The 19,521-nt window shown below is 36.0% G+C and overlaps 1 long non-coding RNA gene across 3 annotated transcripts in view; it reads right to left on the bottom strand.

Annotated features, from left to right (window-relative positions):
- The window catches only part of LOC131514392 (uncharacterized), a 36,853-nt gene extending 17,332 nt beyond the window's left edge, over nucleotides 1-19,521 (bottom strand). The window contains exons 1-5 of one of the 3 annotated variants that reach the window (XR_009263051.1): nucleotides 16,372-19,521; nucleotides 11,268-11,341; nucleotides 8,626-8,659; nucleotides 7,911-8,080; nucleotides 472-1,156 (exon numbers count right to left, since the gene is read on the bottom strand). This is a non-coding gene — a long non-coding RNA (uncharacterized LOC131514392). Of the gene's footprint in view, nucleotides 1-471; nucleotides 1,157-5,786; nucleotides 5,945-7,910; nucleotides 8,081-8,625; nucleotides 8,660-11,267; nucleotides 12,335-16,371 lie in introns of those variants that run through there. The other 2 variants (XR_009263052.1, XR_009263050.1) reach the window with 2 other exon arrangements.

Below are 19,521 nucleotides of genomic sequence, written 5' to 3' on the forward strand. Positions count from 1 at the left end.
CATGAAACAAGAGTAATCTTCATATTTGGTATTTAAAAGTTATATAAAGGGACATTTTCTATCAGGAGTAAGAATTAAAGAAAAACTGCTCAAGAGGACATAACAAAACCTTAAGAATTCTTTCTAGCATGCCATTTTATACCTCTAATGCATCTATGGCTATCTTCCCTTTTATACTTACTGTTACTTATATGGACATTCTCTCCTTTTTTCCTTACTCAGTCTTAGTGGGGATTAATCCCTTCTGCATTAGAAGTAAACCTGCTTTAATTTGGAATTGTTCACAAAAACAGTAATACAAAAACTAAGAATATGATTAGTGAGCAGTTACTGTGTGTCTACTATGTGCCAGGCATTATGCTAAGGGCTTTACATGTTCTAACTTATTTAATCCAGTAAGTAGCCCTATGAGTTAGGTGTTATTATAATCTCCATTTTGCAGATGAGGAAACAGAAACAAAGCAAGGTTACCTACTTGCCTGTGATCTCACTGTTAGGAAATAGTGGACCCAGGACTTGAAATCAGGCAGTCGGGCTCACTGTCCTTGTTGTCAAAAACCATACCCTGCTGCTTACTCCTGTAATTATGTCCTTCTCTTTCTTTTTAGTGATCAGAAATTTAGGTAGGGGAATGGGGTGCACATAGTATCGATATATCCTTAAGATATCAGGACTGTGTTCATAGAGAGGAAACAGAAGGCTGCAGTGGTAAATGTAGGAATGTCCAATTCGTTTTTGTTACGCTATTTGGAAACTGTTAGCTTTTTGCTGAAATATTTGTTTTTATTAGTGGGTAGCACCAACAGTGAGCAGCAAAGACTTTCTTGTCTTCCTCTTTCTTCTTTCCAGATAAAGACAAACTGAGAAGTCTGGGAGGCTCTTTCTTGGAGGAGACATTATTGCAAGTCTGTGAAATTTTGGAGTAGAGAGAAGAACATTGACTCCTTTTCTATGCTTCCATTTCTTTCCTCTTTCACTTTTTGGCCAGTACAATGTAAGATCTGATGTGATGAAAGTTGGAAAGAATTTTTTGCTCTCATAGCTTCATTCATTCACATGTTATTTATTCAACAAATATTTCTGAGTATGTACTATGTGCCAGGCTCTGTGTTAGGCTTGGGTGTTAAGTGGTGAAGCAAGTCATGGTGAAGAAAACCTGTAGAGGGAAAGAGAAAAATGAAAACATAACACACACATGTATACACCAACACAAATGGGTTTTTTTGGTGTATATTACTTACACATATACATGCTTATACTTACATCTATATTTTACACATTTATATAAATCTAACTTGTTTATGTACTTATTCTACATATACTTTATAAACATATACATATATATGTACATATGTATATATACTTATGTATGTATCTCTATATATGTATATATAGCTAGATACAAATTATCCTAAGTGCTATGAAAGAAATGAACAGGTTCCTTGACAGAGAACCAGTTATGGATTGTGGGAACTACTAGAAGGGCCGTGGTGAGTCCTTAGGGGGGAAGTAGCTTAGGGATATAAGGCTTTAAAGAAAAGTGGCAAAGGGGGTCTTGTCCCCCTGCTGCCCAGCCTAGTCCACAGACTCTCTGACCTGGAATAATGGAACAGCTCAGAGCTGTGTTCTGTGTGGTTGACCAAATGCCCATGGCTGTAACACACCGACATGTTCATTTGACAAGGAACTAAAAATACTAGCACAGATACTGGTGAAACCGAGAAGACATTTAGTTCATAAGCCTATGTTGTGAACATGCTGTGAGGACATATAAAAGAAAAGTACCTCTGACCACAAAGATCTGAGTCTAATTGGGTAGAATAAACAGATGCATGAGGAATGGCACCAGAGGCAATGGACCAAAATGTGCAAAGAGAGCCATTATAAATGGAAGAAACAGAGCATGGCTGAGCTCATCCTTTTCAAAGGAAATGAGTTAGAGGCATGGCATTTATTTTATTGATGGTGGTGGAGGCAGTGGGAATATAGTTAGATGGACACTGAAAATTAGGGCTTAAATTTAGGAAGCCAAACACAGAGGATGCAACTTCTACTGAAGGAGACTGTAAACAAGGCAAAGATTTGAGAAGCTCCGTTCCAAACTTGTTATAGTACTTGTGTGCCTGTTTCCCTATTTATCAATGTTGCTTATCGGTAAAACATAGCACTTCCATATGTGGGGCACAAACACCAGGCAATTTGTGGAATCATCAGTGTCTCTTCTATGTTTGTTAGTAAAATATTCCTAGTACAAAAACAAAACAAACGTTTCATCCCATGATTCTAAAATTAATTTTTGTCCCGCGTGAGAGGCCTTGGAACTTTCAGCAACAGTTCAACAAATCTATTTTTGAATAATCCCTGAGTGCCAAGGAAGTTATGGAGCAGCAGGACTACAAAGAGGAAACATAGTTCTTTCATTTTGGAGCTTAAAGGCTAACTCAAGACAGAGAGACACAGGCATATATATATCATACAGTGCAGTCTGGGGACCCGAACAAGGGACAACCAGCGTCACCCTGGTGATGTGTAGGAAAGTTTAGAGAACACACCTAGAAAGATGGTTATTTGAGAATTGATAACACAAGAAAATAGGAGGAAGGAGGGTCCTTTCAGGATGGGGGAGAAGTGTGACGATGCAGTAGGATGAAGTGTAGGAAAAACATGAGAAGCCTTTATAAAATATTATTTTTAGAAACTCAGCATTAAGGTATGTTTCAATGTTCAAGTCCAAACTAATTTTAGCAAATGCACGGGATGTACAACCCTAGTTTGATACTTTTGGATTGAGATGATATTCATAGAACTAATTTAAACTCCTTAAAACCATTTTAAGATACAGAGTTGTTTTGTGACCCAAACTTCCTTTCATGGAAAGAAAGAAGAGGGGCAGAATTTTAGAATAACAACAGCTAATGGATCCTATTGCAATCTTGTCATTCTTTTTCAAATATTTATTTACTTTTTTATTATTGGGCGAGTGCAAGCAGGGGAGGGGCAGAGGGAGAGGGGGACAGGATCTGAAGCAGGCTGTGTGCTGACAGCAGCGACCCGATGCAGGGCTCAAACTCAAGAACCACGAGATCATGACCTGAGCCAAGGTCAGATGCTCAACTGACCGAGCCACACAGATACCCCTCCAATCTTGTTGTTCTTATATGTGGGAGTAATCTGCGGATTCTGGCATCCTTTTCGACTTTCTTTGAAAGGTATTAACATTTGTGAGAATCACAACCGATAGGTGAACTTACAAGGTGTGGCCAGAAAAAGGGGTCAGACTAGGCTGACAAGTGTAATGGCTGAGAGTCTTGTGACACTGAGGTTAAAAGAAACAAGGAAACATACTTTTTCTCTGCCTCCATCTCAGGGATACAGCAACATAGAGTAGGCTCCAGGTAAGATTTATCATGTAACTAAGGGGAAGAGCTGCAAAGGGAACAGTGATTGCAAGAGTTCATGCTCAAGAAGGACCTCTGAGATCTTCATGATGAGTACAGAGGAACTGTACTTCCCAGTGTTATTTGCCTAAGAATTCAGTTGACCAGGTTGCCTTTGTTAGATCTTGGGTCAGTCGGGGTCCAGTCAAGGAAAATGGGATCTCCCTGTGATATTCATTACATGAAGGATTCAAATGCAGGGAACTGATTAAAACATGAAGCAGGTGATAAAAGAGACAGAAGAAGGGAGGGAGGGGAGGGAGGATGATGGGTATTGAGGAGGGCACCTTTTGGGATGAGCACTGGGTGTTGTATGGAAACCATTTTGACAATAAATTGCATATATTGAAAAAAAATAACAGAGCATTACAGATGAATTAAAAAAAAAAAGAGAGACAAAGAAGCCAACCAGAGAAAAGTGAGGCAACAGGAATGAGCTGTAACCAACCCTAGCTTCAGGGACACAGGTTAAGAAGAGGCTGCTGTAAGGCAGGAGGCATGGGTTACCCAGGTAAGAACTGGAACCGTGGCAGGCTTCGTTGCTGGGAGGCGGGCATGGAAGAGACACAGCTGCTGCCTGAGAAGGTGCAGGAGACAAACGATGTCGAGAGAAGGGCCCTGACTGCTCCCTTCTTCCCCATCTCCTGTGTCCTCCCAGTGTCCCCATCCTCACGTCTCACTGGCAGAAGCCAGCTACAGTTCCCCTGAGACTGCCCTCTGGGAAGGGAAGCCTCAGGGGTCAGAATTTCCTGTCCCCTAGTGAGCCAGAGAGAGGGCTCTTTCAAAACCACTCAAGACGCCATCAAGAGAGTTAAGTTCTAGAAATCACGGGACTATCTTGCTGACAAAAGGAAGCCTTCACTCCAAAGAATGGGTTCTTAGAAGTTTTGAGTATAAGAAAAAAAAATGTTTAAAATATGTTTCCTCTTTCTCTGCTTTTCGTGGATAGAAGGTCAGCATAACATCAGAACATCTGCATGCACACCCCCAAACTTAGTTCTAATTTGGCAAAAACACTCATCAGTAAAGAACGCTGATTTTTTTTTCCCTCTAAAAGAAATTGCATTTTAATGTCCTATTTTGTAAAACTTAGCCCACATTGAAGATTTTCTGTTTGTTGTGCTAGTACATTCTACAAATCAGAAAATCCCTGAATTATCAAACAAAGGCTTATTTGCCTAAATTACCATGCTGGCCTGACACTGAGATGTGGGGTTTGTTTTGAGTCTTTGCACATTTAGTGACCTGCGGTATTTTGATAAATGCCATTGCCTAGAACTATTCAGTAGGAGGTTTGGGCACCATCTGTGTTTGTTTCTGTAGGAGCAGTAACTGCCTAGAGAAAAATCTGATGCTCATTTCAAAGATGCAGTATAAACAAAATTCAAGATGATGGCTTTAACATAATTATTCCACCTTTCATTTACATAGTACTTTATGCATTTCAAAGTGATTTGATATGCTTTCATTTAACGGATCTTCACAGAACTTACGGAAGTTAGGTATGGGCTTCTAAAACATGTAAAAGCTCAACAAGGAAAATAACACTGAAAATAGGCAGTCTTTTCAGAGAAGACTATAAAATACCATATAGTTTCATCTCCTGCTGATGGTAATAGAAAATACTTATTGAGCACCTACATTCCCTGTGCCAGGTACTTTAAAAATGCATCACATAGATTAACTCATTTAATCATCAGAACAATCCTATGACGTAGGTATTATTATATTCTTATTTTAAGGAGAGAGGGACTAAAAGAGATGGGGAGGTTAACTGACATAATAAGAGATATGAGCCTTAGCAGTGTAACAAAATACTGTCTTTCTTAAGCAGTGATTTTTTAAATATACACCTAGCAAGCAGTGTTCTTAATTACAGACATACATTTATATTGGGTTTCTTCTTTTAAATTGTGCAAGTAACTCAACAGTGGGCTGCTAAACTGGCTTTTCTTTCTGCCAAAGAAAAAACAAAGCCGTGATTTGTAGCATGCTATGGTTTGAATGTTTGTTCTGCCCCCACCCCCCAAATTCATGTATTAGAATCCTAACACCCATGTGATGGTGTTAGAAGGTGGGGCCCTCATGAAGGGGAATGATGATCTTATAAAAGAGATTTCACAGAGCTCCCTAGCCCTTCTGTGAGGATAGAAGAAGTCTGCAGTCTGGAAGAGGGCCCTCACACAACCATGCTGGCCCCCTAATCTCAGATGCCCAAGCTATGGAACTGAGAGAAATTAATTTGGGTTGTTTAAAAGCACCAAGTCTGTGGTGTTTTTTAAAAGAACAACCTGAATGGATTGAACTAAGACAAAGCCCTGGACAATTTCCATGGTATAGGTAATCCACCAGAGTCCACTTGAAGCTACCAAAGTGAAGTCACTGAAGAGATGCACATATTTGGATCATTGGCATATGGGTCCAGCATCCCAGGGGCTGACTGAAATCACTGTTGTACTCAAGACGACATGTATGCTATGGATGTGATGATCCACTCTTGAAATATTCTTAAAACACAAATTCATTTTATTTTCAGCTGTTTTATGCAACTCAATATGAATTAAACTGTTTTAGATATGTTCACATTCAATCACTGCTTATAATGAATTTTGTAATCATGTGTTATGCTGGAATGTTTTTCGCCGATGATAATCAGGCTTGTCTGGGATGAGGCAGTCATGTGACAGCTGGAGAGGGGAGAGGAGAGGCCGAAAAAGTGCAGCTATTTATATGATGATCAGTAGATATATACCTTGAGCCAGGTACCAGTCATTTTTCAAACCACAGATCCTTAGGTTATTTTGCAGCCGGTATGGTTACTAAGAGTCCAGTTAGCAATCTGGAAGTTCTGGGTTTGGGTTAACCTAAGAATTCCACGTGTCTATTACAGAATATAGTCACCTCAAGAGTCCATCTAATGGTCCTTTAAGGAAGAGTGGCCATTTGTTAAAGCCCCTGTAGCCTAGAGCCATGTCTGAACCAGAAAGAATGGGGATGGACAGTCAGGACTTCCCTTGAGTGGTACCAAGGCTGAGCTCACAGCCATCCTGTTCTGTGAGAGCTGCTTCTACCCAAGCTCCTCCTTCTGGATCCTACCTGTCCCTTCTCTAATACCAAAAATAAATATCTGCCCTTATTGTCACAGCTGTCTCACGTTAAAAATGTTTTACAAATACATGTCCACAACTAAACACCATGTAATGCCTTCACTTTCCTTTTTATTCTCCAAGACATACATGAATAATAAATTAAAAGCTTTGTCATCATGTCACCATATTCTTTTCTCATCTGTGTTTTGTTTTCTGTTTATTCTTTCTTCTTTCTGTTATTTTCTCCCCTAGGAAACTGTTTCCAAAAGTATTATAAAATTCCACTGGGGGAATATAAATATCTTCTTTATATATATATATAAAACAATAACAACATTACTAACAAAATGCTAAGAAAACTTGGCATGGTTGGTGTTGGGAAGATGCGATGCGGCAACATAAAGTTTCTAAGTGATCTTTTTGGCAGTCACGCCTTTAAAACAGTTAACACCCCAAACCACATCAATGGCAAAGCAACCCTATTCTACAAAAAAGCAGGTCTGCAGAAAGCTTGGGAACGCTTGTAAAGGCTCGCTCCTTCCCACTGACAGGTTTGGCAATTTTGTCCTCCGTGGAGAGCCTGGTCTGAAAATAGGGGTTTACCAGTTGTTCTGGGTACAAACATACATGGACAATGCCTCCTGCTGCTAAGATGCTTACAACTCTTTTGCCTTTTCCACTTTTCTTCTTTCCCTTCCATCTTTTTAATTGCTAAAGAAAAGGCCTAAAAGCTTACTTTTATAAAGTAATGATTGTTGAAAGTCTTTGCCAGATCACTGGTTCTGGGTCGAGAAACAAAATACCAAACTAACCAAAACCTTCATAGATCAAATGCTTGATCCTTCAAGTGGAGAATATTGGAATTTTCCCCACAAACAAGGTGGAATGAATAAACTGAGTAAACCTAAATACTTCACTCATTCAATAGACAAATATATGTTATAGGCTTATTTTAGATACCAACGTCTATGATAAAGATTTAAGAATTCATATTTGAATAAAATATAGATTTTGTCCTTGGCAGTTTGCAGTCTAAACTGCATTTACTAATTATGACAAAAATTCTTTATTAAAGATAGCATAATCTATAATCTCTATACATACATATATATATGTCTTTCTCTTTCTCTCTCTCTTTCTCTCTCTCTCTCTCTCTCTCTCTCTATAATATCAATACATAATCCATAATAATATACAAGCTTTCAAGCAAGACTTTAAACCTGAATTTCATATCAGAAGATAATGGAACATTTCCAGGTGTTACAAATTGTATTATCTCTTCCAAAGTAATCCAATAGGAATCTCAAATGCAGGAAGAAAACTTTAAAGGCAAGATTTCATTTTGAGCTAAGAGTAAAAGAAAAAAAAGTTCCGGTTTACCTACCTTCTGTCCATATCTGACTTTTCATCCAAATCTCACCTCTTCTATGAAGCCATCTTTTAAAATCCCAGCCCAGATTAACCTCTTCTTTCTTAAGCTGCATAATTAACATATTAATATGTTCCACATATATTTTAATCAGTGGTTGTTATTCATAGTCACTTCAGAATCACCTGCAGAGTTTAAAAAATACACATTTCCAGGCTCCAACCTCAGAAGCGTATTAAATCAATGCAAATATGGTCCGGGCATTTGTATTTTTAAAGCACACCACACATAATGTACTCCCAGTTAAGAACGCTGTTCAAATTACACTATATGATTTGGTATCTTATAATAGCATATAATCCATATAATCCATATTTATACATTTATATTCTTAAATCCCCAAGTGAATTTTAAGCATCTTCTGGGTATAGGCACAGACTTCTATTTACTTTGTTCTCTGCAGCACACAGAACCTATTCTGCATGAGGAAGAATTTCTACTTCTTTTCTGAAAAAGGAATTTCCTTGCAACAACCTCTATATAATACGCTCATATCTGCTTTTCTATTCATATTCTTTACACAGTGGTGGAACAAAATTGATTATAAGCAAATATTATTTATTCATCTTTATTTAATATTGGCCTTCAGAAAAGTGTCTGAATTAGGGCAAGCCCTAGAGAGTTTCATAAAAAGATACTATAATTCTAGCATAGTGGAGTTCAAACTTACATTTGTTCAAATCCAAATCCTCCTCTTATTTGGCCTATGGTGAGGAGAAAAACAAAAGAAACAAGTTTATAAAGTGCATGCCCTTAGTAAGCACTCAATGCATGATAGCTATGAGCTATTAAGGAAGTCTCTTCACCCTCCCCCTCCAAATTTTCTTCAGCATACAGATTTCATGCCTTATAGCGTGATAACCAGTAACTACCAGAGACATCTAATCTAGTCATAGAATGTCAGAGTTGGGGAGGCCTGCCGAAATGAAATGATCCCCAATCTTCCTTTTAACCTCTGAACCAATTTAGGGCTCATAGCTAAAGCAATCCATACGCATTTGTGGGGTTGAAATGTTCTGCCTCACAGAGCTATTTAAGAGTCAGAAAACACAAGGAAAACCCTAAGTACAAAAACTAGTCACTGAATAAATAATTGTTATTATCATTAGTATAGTAATAGTAATATCCTGAACTATAACCTAGTTCAGTGCTCTTTTCTTGCATCCTAAAATGCACATTCCTTATAAAAATATAGTTTTATAACATCTAGGAAGAATAATAAATTACAAGTCTTGATAATCTTTGACTGTATTCAGTAAAACCAAGTTACTCATATCAACCAGCAAATAGGAAGACAGTGTACCATCGTCTGGCCTATGTTGTTAAAGAGTCAGACCTTTGTCTAGTTTCAGGTTTGCCCACTATGACAGGAGGCCATGCATGCTATTCAGTCTCTCTGTCTCTGTTTCATCAGCTATAAGATGGGAGCAATAAAATATCTCCCTCATTGGGTTGTTGTGAAGAATTCACTCTACATGAAAGCATTTCAGTATTGGACAAATGACAAGCTTCCAATAAAGGTTATTTTATTATTATTAACATTTTATTATTATTTATAAAGTTAACCATAATTAGTCATCCATACTGGGACACATTTGAGAATGAAAGGTGGTGCTATTAATAATTACACTGGAATAGGGGTGCCTGGGTGGCTCAGTCGGTTAAGCGTCTGACTTCAGCTCAGGTCACGATCTCACGGTTTGTGAGTTCGAGTCCTGGGTCGGGCCCTGTGCTGACAGCTCAGAGCCTGGAGCCTGCTTTGGATTCTGTGTCTCCCTCTGTCTCTGCCCCTCCCCCACTCGCATTCTGTCTCTGTCTCTCAAAAATGAATAAACGTTAAAAAAAAAATAATTACACTGGAACAACAGGCATAAACCAGGGTGCATGGTCACCTTATCTACACTATATTTTCTAGCTGAAAACAAATTCCTAAGGGAGTGTGAGACTGTGCAGAAGAATTTACATGGAACTCTTTGAAAAGATTGTATGTTTGGGTCAGTTTCAAGATGGGCACAAAATAATGCTGCTGCCTTCTCCCAAACTCCTGTGAGACAAAAAAGGAGTCACTGATGTTTGCATTGTATTTATAACTTAGCTGAAGAATTTCCTAAAGTCTCTCTGGCTAGGTCAAGGAAAATGCACTTTAATGTTTTTTCTTTTTTAATTTAATTTATTGTTTTTTAAATTTTTAATGTTTATTTATTTTTGAGAGAGATCAAGAGACCGAGTGCGAGTGGGGGAGGGGCAGAGAGAGAGAAGGAGACACAGAATCCAAAGGAGGCTCCAGGCTCTGAGCTGTCAGCACAGAGCCCGACACAGGGCTCAAACCCACCAGCTGTGAGATCATGACCTGAGCTGAAGTCTGATGTTTAACCGACTGAGCCACCAAGGTGCCCCTTTAAATTTTATTTTAATTACTTTCAAGAGAAACCTTCTGAAATCTCTTATGTAGTTTCCTGTCTCATTAAAAAATATATATATACACTGTAATTTATACTCTTGAAACAAATGGCTTTTTTAAAGTTTATTTATTTAAGTAACCTCTACAGCCAAAATGGAGCTTGAACTCAGGATCCTGAGATTAAGAGTTGCATGCTCTTCCAACTGAGCCAGCCAGGCACCTCACAAATTATTTTTTTAATAATAATAAAATAAATACAATAAGACAAAAAGGTGGTATTGGGAAGGATGACTAAGGTAATTCTTCAGACACAGGCTCCATAAAGATGTGTCATGTATAGGGGATGACATTTCCTCTCCTCAGAAACTTTCTGTCCCCCATCTCCATATTAACAAAGATTGTGTGACTATTCATCACAAGCTCTCAACAAAATATATTTCCTGATTGATTTTTGTTTTAATTTTATTCTGGGACACAGAAATTCATAACCTCAAGCTCTGAAGGTATAAGGCACATGAAAATTGTGTACACAAGACAATCAGCATATCACTGCTATGCTGCTACAATGTAGGAAGCCCTAGGTAAAAAAACTAGTCACTGAATAAGTAATTGTTACTATCATTACTATGGTAATAGCAATATCCTGAATTACAACCTAGTTCAATTCAGTGCTCTTGCACCTTAAAATGTACACTCCTTGTAAAAATATAGTTTTACCATAGCTAGGAAGAATAACAGATTATAACTCATTGAATTATAACATTCATTGAATGTCCCACTTAGCTTCTATCAGATGCAAAGAACTGCTTCATCCGTTTAAGCACTTCTTTTTGGGCACATAACAAAGTGTTCTGTACCTGTCTTGTAAGCAGAGTGCACAAATGAAATCACAAACAGATGAGGGGGCTCACCTCCATTGTTTAAAACATTGAACTTCAGTGTCAGATTTATTCCTTCTTTTGTTTTCTCTATCATACATCTTCACCTATAGTCCCAGATGAGCAGAACAATTTAAAGCATTATGCAGTCGCACATATAGGCATCTCTAAGGCACTCCCATATGGTATATCAATTCAGTTCATGGCAAATTTAACAGCAGCAGCAGCAGTTGTCAGACATACTCAAAACAAAATAAATTACCCATCCAACCCGTTGTCCTTAAGTGCTTTTTATATTCTGGGTTTTAGAAAACCAGTTTAACTTTAAGCAGCATTGTAGCTATGATCAGTCTCTCCTGAGGAAGTTTTTTATGAGATTGAATGAAGATAATGACAACCATTAGTCATTGCCATTAGCATAAGGCATGAGGCACACTACAATATTTATAAGCAGCTAAGTCATGACAGTAAAAATATGACTTCCTATAACTTGGGCAGGCTTCTAACTATGGCTGACTGCCATTCTGTAAAGTGAAACTGGTCTAAGTCTGGTAGTAGTATATTTAATGGCGTGTTCGTCATAAGACCTAATTGTTTTCCACCACAGGGTATGGAACTTTATGTCCTCTATCAACCAAAAACAAACAGTCATACTGCTTAATGGCTGTTCAATTAATGTTTATGTGCTACTTTTACACCCTGAATTATTTGATGAATAAACTCTAAGAAGCTATTTGAGAACTAAGTTTAATGGAACCTCAACGACAATAAAAAATTCCTAGAATTCTAACAGTAGCTCAAATTATCAGCTAGGCAATATAGAACATATATTGATATTCAAAAATCTTCTACTTGCCTGGTGAAGTGACAGAAAAATCAAACTTTGGAAGGAAATGATCTATGTAGCCTGAGCCTTGCTGCCTTCAAATTGAAGATCAAAATAGGATTAAAATTAAAAATGACCAGGTCAGACTAGGTCAAAAGTGAGACGGTTTATTATTCTAAGAAAGGCTCAGCTTTTATATTTCAAGGACTTTCTTAACTTATAACTTTTTACCTGCTAATATTTCTACTTTCCTTACATAAAGACTTAGCAGAAAGCGCCGGTTGATTAAAAATGTGTTAAGTCAGCACCCTCTTTTGTTAGAAGTTTTGTGAAATTACTAAAAAGACACTTTCACTGAAAAATTGGCACTTTAGAATTTATGAGAAAAAGTGATTTCTGACTTTTGTAGTTATTTGGATATAGCAGTGTTATATCACTCACTTGTTTTTCTTCTGATAAGAGTCCTGATTGGTCTCCAACTCTAGAGCAGTTAATTAATAGTACTCACTATTGTTCCAAATTGGTTGGGCACCATCAGACACAGGAAAAGGAAAGAAAGACAAAAACAACAAAAAACAAGAACCGAGGACATGAAAGATATTGCGAATTTCCTTTGCAAATTACAGATCCTTGAACACTACACACAGTATTTGCAAATGCTGATGTATATATTTTAATAGAACTGTGGCTGTCCTCTTCTTCCTGTCCTGTGGTTTAAACAAGGTTCATACACGAGGTTCATAACTACACGAGGTTCATAAACAAGGACACGAGGTTCATAAACAAGGACAAATGAGATAGCAAGTTCAAGAGATGTTAAATGTTCTTGACAACTCCCTACTAAAAACACAAGTGAAAAATGACAAACTTCTCACCTGGTTGATTGAGGATTAAATCTCACTGCTTTTGATTACAAGTCAATGAACCTTTCATTTTTAGTTCATTTTGTGTTTCTTAAATAGTGTTTCACTGAAACATATGTAATCGAATTGATTTGAATTTGATTAGTTTAGCACTACAGTCTCATTATTTGTAATAAATACATCTGTGTGGTGTTACAGCACATTAAGACACATTTTGGCAGAGCGATTGACTTTTATTATGATTTTTAAATGTATCATTACCTGACATTAAAACTAAATTCATTACAACTTAACTGGATACACCTTTTCAAACTCTACATACTGTTAGAAACTAATTAATATTCAAATTCATTTCTAGTCTGTGCTGAAGCTATACTGAGCAAGTAACAAGTGACATAAAAATCTAAATGTGTTGGGTGGGCTTGGTAGATTAACTGATAATAAATCCTCAATATAACTTCCAATGAAAAATTCATATAGTATGTTTCCCCAGTTATTTTATAGCTGATTTTCTTTTTTTTTTTTTAATTTTTTTTAACGTTTTATTTATTTTTGAGACAGGGAGAGACTCTGTTCTGAGTGTGCTGTATTTTTTTTTCTTTAACGTTTATTTATTTTTGAGACAGAGAGAGACAGAGCATGAACAGGGGAGGGTCAGAGAGAGGGAGACACAGAATCTGAAACAGGCTCCAGGCTCTGAGCTGTCAGCACAGAGCCCGACGCGGGGCTCGAACTCACGGACCGCGAGATCATGACCTGAGCTGAAGTCGGCCGCTTAACCGACTGAGCCACCCAGGCGCCCCTATAGCTGATTTTCATATGTCAAAACTTAGAGTAGAGGAAAATACTTTTAGGAAATAAAATATCAGGAATAAACTTTGTGTGTCATTATGTTAACATAATATATAAATATTGGTGTTAAATGTAATCAGAGCTACTGGATGGTACTTGAGTGTTTTATGTTGTACATTTTTTCTATTAAGTACATTATAAGGACATATTTTGAAATGTGAAAGGAATTGTGTCACTTAAAAGTAATGATTAGATTCTCCATAAATGCAAAGTGGAACAGAAAGTTAGTAGTTTGTTGGCTGACTTTGGCAAATGTCCTAGTTTGGACTGATTATCACTCAACTTTCTAAACTTCACTGTCTTAAAGTAGAAAAGAAAAGAAACTTTCAAAACGGCCTAATCAGTAATACTCGGTGCTGGGAAATATATGACATGGAAAATAGAAAATTTATATAAATTCCATTACAGTTTGCAGTATGAATCTTACTCATTTACTTAAGTTCTGGTAAGATCTGAATATCTTTTGAAGGAACCAGTATACCCAGAATTAAAGATTGTGAAATCGGTCTTCTACACCAGTCAGCAAGACCTTGTTTTGTTTTTATATTTTTAATCATAAAGATCATTCACTGCTTCTTTTGTACTCCAATAATTTGATTTTGAAATTTAATTCCATTACAATGCATAGTCATTTACAAATCAATGAACTACTCCTTGTCCTGAAATTTTTGTTCCCAAATTCTGATTTCAATATTTTACATTGAAGAAAATAAAAGATAAATAAAACCAGTACTATATTTAGGAATCAATAGTCTGATAAGTTAATTATATTTTGATGTTGTCTATGGTCCTTATATTAAGAATAAAAATATTAGTTACATATGTAAAGTATTTGAGAAAGGAGGTATGTATCCTTTCTATAAAATTGACGGTAACTGTAATATATTAATGTTAACAACCAAGGTTATTGTGAGAAATAGGTATAATACTATTGTAATGAAGTCTAATTAGAAAATCAATCAAAGTATTTATGGTATATTTTAAAATCACTGAAAACATATCTAGCCTCAGAAGAGTAGGAAATAATGTTTATTTAGATATTTATCAAACATTATAATCAAATAATTTCTCTTTATAAATATATGCATAATCTAGAAATACTCTGTAGCCTGTCAATATCTTAACTTTTTTGGTGTGGACATCATAGACATAGTCAAAGTCATCTCTCATTTATATTATGTTCCTAGACCCTTCCTTCTCCTACCTTGGGGAAGGGAGGCAGCAAGGATCATTTCATCATCCACTACATGTATTTATTTTACTATTTGCAACTTAAGGTGCTGTATTATATTTATATAATAAGCCCTAATATTTTAATTAGTCACATATTCTTTTTCTTTCTTTTTTTTTTTTTTTTAAGAGAGAGAGAGAACAGGAAAGAGGGGCAGAGAGAGAGAGAGAGAGAGAGAGAGAGAGAGAGAGAGAGAAAGAGAGAGAGACAGAGACAATCGTAAGCAGGCTTCATGCTCAGCACAGACCCAGACACGGGGCTCCATCCCACGACCCTGGGATCATGAGCTGAATGGAATCAAGAGTCAGATGCTCAACCAAGTGAGCCACCCAGGTGTCCCTAGTCACATATATATTCTTAAAAAAAAAAAATAAATAAATAAAAAGTGCATTTCTTGATCTTGGTACTTATGGGCTAAATACCCGAATCCCTTCAGATGACTATACTTCTATGAAAGAAGCCCAAATCTTTGCACTGCTAAATGAAATTGTTTAGTAAATTAAATCAAGATCAACTGATGATCTGTATAATTTAGACTCAAACCTTCTGGGATCTTTTCCTTAAAACAAGAGTGCTTGATTTAAAATTAGGAAATTGCAGTGACTCTTTTTGGCCTTTGCAAATTGAGCCAAAATTAGATTTTGAAACTCACAGAGCATTTAAAATCTCAATTATCTAGTAGTCATAAAGTCCTTTTTTTTTTTTTTTTAAAGATGGGACTGAACGTAAGTACTAGAAAAACAATGGCCAAAGTTATGCTAATTCTTGTCTAGTGGTAGGATAATAATCCATTTTGTTTTCTTTTGAAGTTCTTTTAATCATAGATGCTAAAGAAATGGAGTTGCAGTTTTGATATGTTATAAATCAAGTTAGAATGCTTCCATTAATTTCTTACTTAGTATTTTACATTTTTAATTAATTTCAATTCCAATTCTCTTCCAGCTAAAATCAGAAAAAATATTAATTTAGATTTTATAAACTCAGTGTACAGTTCTGGAATCATTAGGGTCTCAATTTGAGTAATTTAATATGTAGCTGACACCAATAGGCTATTCCTTAAAGTATTCAATATTATGGCATGTGTTTAGGGAGCATCTAAATATTAATTAGTGAGTTTATGAGTAAATGTTTATGTATAGGTAAAAATAAGTCTCAATACTTTGGCCATATGTTTTATTGTAAAATGTTTTAATAATTACTGCACACGAACTGTGTTCTCATTCACCCTTGATTGTTCTTTCCTCTGCCACTGGCCACTAATATGGCTATTTTGGAGAGATTATTGTCTCCAAGATGGTTATTTTGGAGAGGTTAATGTCCCAGCCCAAATCCCACCATTTAGACTTCATGCAATTTTGGACAAACCTTTCAACACTGTGAAATTTTGTTTTCTTATCTTTAAAACGAGGATAAGGAAATTTGACCTTTCTTCATGGAGCTGTTATGATAAATACAATATTATTGTAAATGTTTTTAAAAGTATCAAGGCATAATAGATAGGTATATAGATAAAAATATGTTATGTGTGAACTTATATTAGCATTTTACATATAAATATAACTTATGTAATCATAAATATTACATAAGAAATACAAGGATCAGAAATAGATGAAGTATGTTGATAAATATTTATTCATTAAGTTATACTTGATAAATATATCCCATCAGTCTGGTCCAGTATACTATCTAAATTAAAAAAAAACCAACAACCTGATGCCTTTTTCCAAGAGGGCACAGATTTTTCTTTTTTAAAAATTTTTTCAGTGTTTATTTTTGAGAGAGAGAAAGACAGAGTGTGAGCACGGGTGGGCAGGAAAAAGGGAGACACAGAATCCAAAGCAGTCTCCCAGCTGTCAGCACAGAGCCCAACACGGGGCCCGAATTCATGAACCGCGAGATCATGATCTGAGCTGAAGTTGGACACTTAACCGACTGAGCCACCCAGGTGCCCTGTTTGTTTTGTTTGTTTGTTTTAAAGATTTTTGTTATAGAAAGGTAAGGCCAGGGTAGTCTTTCTCAAAAGACATCTTGAATACCTTTAAACCAAGATGCTGCTCTTGATGACATTTTTTCTTCTGTGACAGCTAGAAAGGATTTAGCTCAGCAGACTATATTTGCATACACTGAATATTTTTTAGCTGTCAAGTGGCACAAAACCACTTTCTTTTGACTCTATTTCATTTAGTCACAGGCTATTATTTCTAGGCTAATTTGTAGGTTAAAGTGTTTCCTTGAGTGATACAGTGAACTAATAGAATGAGTGATGGAAAACTATGTGGATTCAGTAAATAATTTGAATATTACTATAAATACATGAATACCTTGGCCTTAAATTCTGAGATAATTAATTAGTGGTCCTCTCCTACTTCTGGGCAATCAAATCAACTCATTATCAAGTTTTACTTATTAGTAATTAACATTTGATAAAATCCTACATTAGATGTCTTCCTAACAATCTAAATATAACAAATCATAAATTCTTACTGAGAATCTTTATGGAGTTAATACTTCCAACAAATCTATATTTTTTATTCAATATGCTCTTTCTCTCTGTCTCTGTATCCATATATAAATGTATATAATACCAAATGACAAGATTTTTAATAGATTGGAGGACAGTATCTCTGAAACATCAATATGATTATAAAGCAGTGTAATAAATATTACTTTGGCATATCCTTGGAATTCATAGATTTAGTACTATTTTTTAACATCTTTGAATGATTCTGAAGTTATATGATATGCAATAATTTGTAATTTTCTTTTGCACAAATTTAAATTAACATATGCTGTGAAAGACTGGTACACCTGTTTGTTCTTGACTCAACACTGGACACACAGAAATTTTCCAAAGTGCTGAAACACTCTTCTGGTGAAAGTGAAGGGCGAGTGCAATGGTCTGTGAGAATCAGATACAGAAGCTAACAGATAATAGAAGTCCCAGATACATTCAATAGAGAAATGTTCTATATTTGCTCTAAAGGGAAGGCATGTTTTTAATTTCTGAAGTTATTGCCTTATATGATAAGTTGCACATGATGATGATTTATGAAAATTTTAGATCTCAGGACATTACGTTCCCTGAAGGATATAAGGAGTGCTGTATCTCATGTTTCATGCTGCTACCTCTTTCTTCCCCGTACTTCTAATGGGTCTTTCTCAGCTTTCTAGCTGCACTCCTGCTTTTTTTTTTTTTTTTTTTTTTTTTAATTTATTTTTGGGACAGAGAGAGACAGAGCATGAACGGGGGAGGGCCAGAGAGAGAGGGAGACACAGAATCGGAAACAGGCTCCAGGCTCCGAGCCATCAGCCCAGAGCCTGACGCGGGGCTCGAACTCACGGACCGCGAGATCGTGACCTAGCTGAAGTCGGATGCTTAACCGACTGCGCCACCCAGGCGCCCCCACTCCTGCTTTTTCTAAATCATTTTTGTCCTCAGGTCCACCTTCAGTGTCCTATCATTGAGTATAATAAAATATAAAAGACATTACAGTAGTGTTTATCATCGATATATAGATAAAGGAAAACTCCATATATTTTTGCAGTTGTACAGATTGAGACAAATCAATACAATGGAGCATGCCATTAGTAAACAGATAACTAACTGTTACTATTTTTTATAGAAATACATTTTTCCAGTTTATTTTCATTTTTCATTGAAGTTTTATGTTGTGTTATTTAGGACATCTCAGTCTCCCTGAAGGCTAACTTCTAAACTTAGATACACATGATTCCATTTAAGTAAGGTGAGCAAATAAATATGGTCAGGGTCAACATATATGGAGTTTAGGGTTATCATACAAGACTCACTTTCTAGAAAACTCAGGGAAAAGGACTATTCTGAATATTTTGGTTTATGTATATAGAAATTGTTTAGAAATTCATAATAGAATTTCTTCTAATTCCTTTTTCCTAGCTTGAATGAATTACACATCTGCATTTTGGTTTCCTCTCAAACTTACTTTACTATAAAATTTATCATCAAAGACAGAGAGGGAACAGTAGAATGCAGAGGTTAAGGATGAGGTCTCTGTGATTGCTTGGGTTTAGAGTCTACCCCACTGCCCAGTGATGTGAACTTGGGGAGATGACTTCTTTTTCAGGCCTAGTTTTCTCATTTAGAAAATGAAGATACCCTATAACTTCAGTTAGAGGGTTGTTGAGAAAAGATATAAAGTTATTCCTAAAAATACTTAATACTGTGCTTGACATGTCTTATGCATTCCATGATTGCAAATGCCTCTTTCTTCACATTATTATTATTATTATTGAAACAACGTACCAAATTATCACTAGTCTCACTTTCATTTTTACCCCTATTTCAATGTGAACTACATATTTGCAACATCATTATAAGATTCTTGTGTATAAATATGTAATACCTGTTGTGAAGATATCCAATACATGTTTGCTTATGAATATAATGACAACCTTTTTTACATCTGTAGTCTAAGGCCTACACTAGTTGATTATTTTAGTAAAGATTTTATTTTTAAAGTTTATTTATTTATTTTG

The sequence above is a fragment of the Neofelis nebulosa genome, chromosome 6 (assembly GCF_028018385.1).
Source record: "Neofelis nebulosa isolate mNeoNeb1 chromosome 6, mNeoNeb1.pri, whole genome shotgun sequence".
Taxonomy (NCBI): Eukaryota; Metazoa; Chordata; class Mammalia; order Carnivora; family Felidae; genus Neofelis; species Neofelis nebulosa.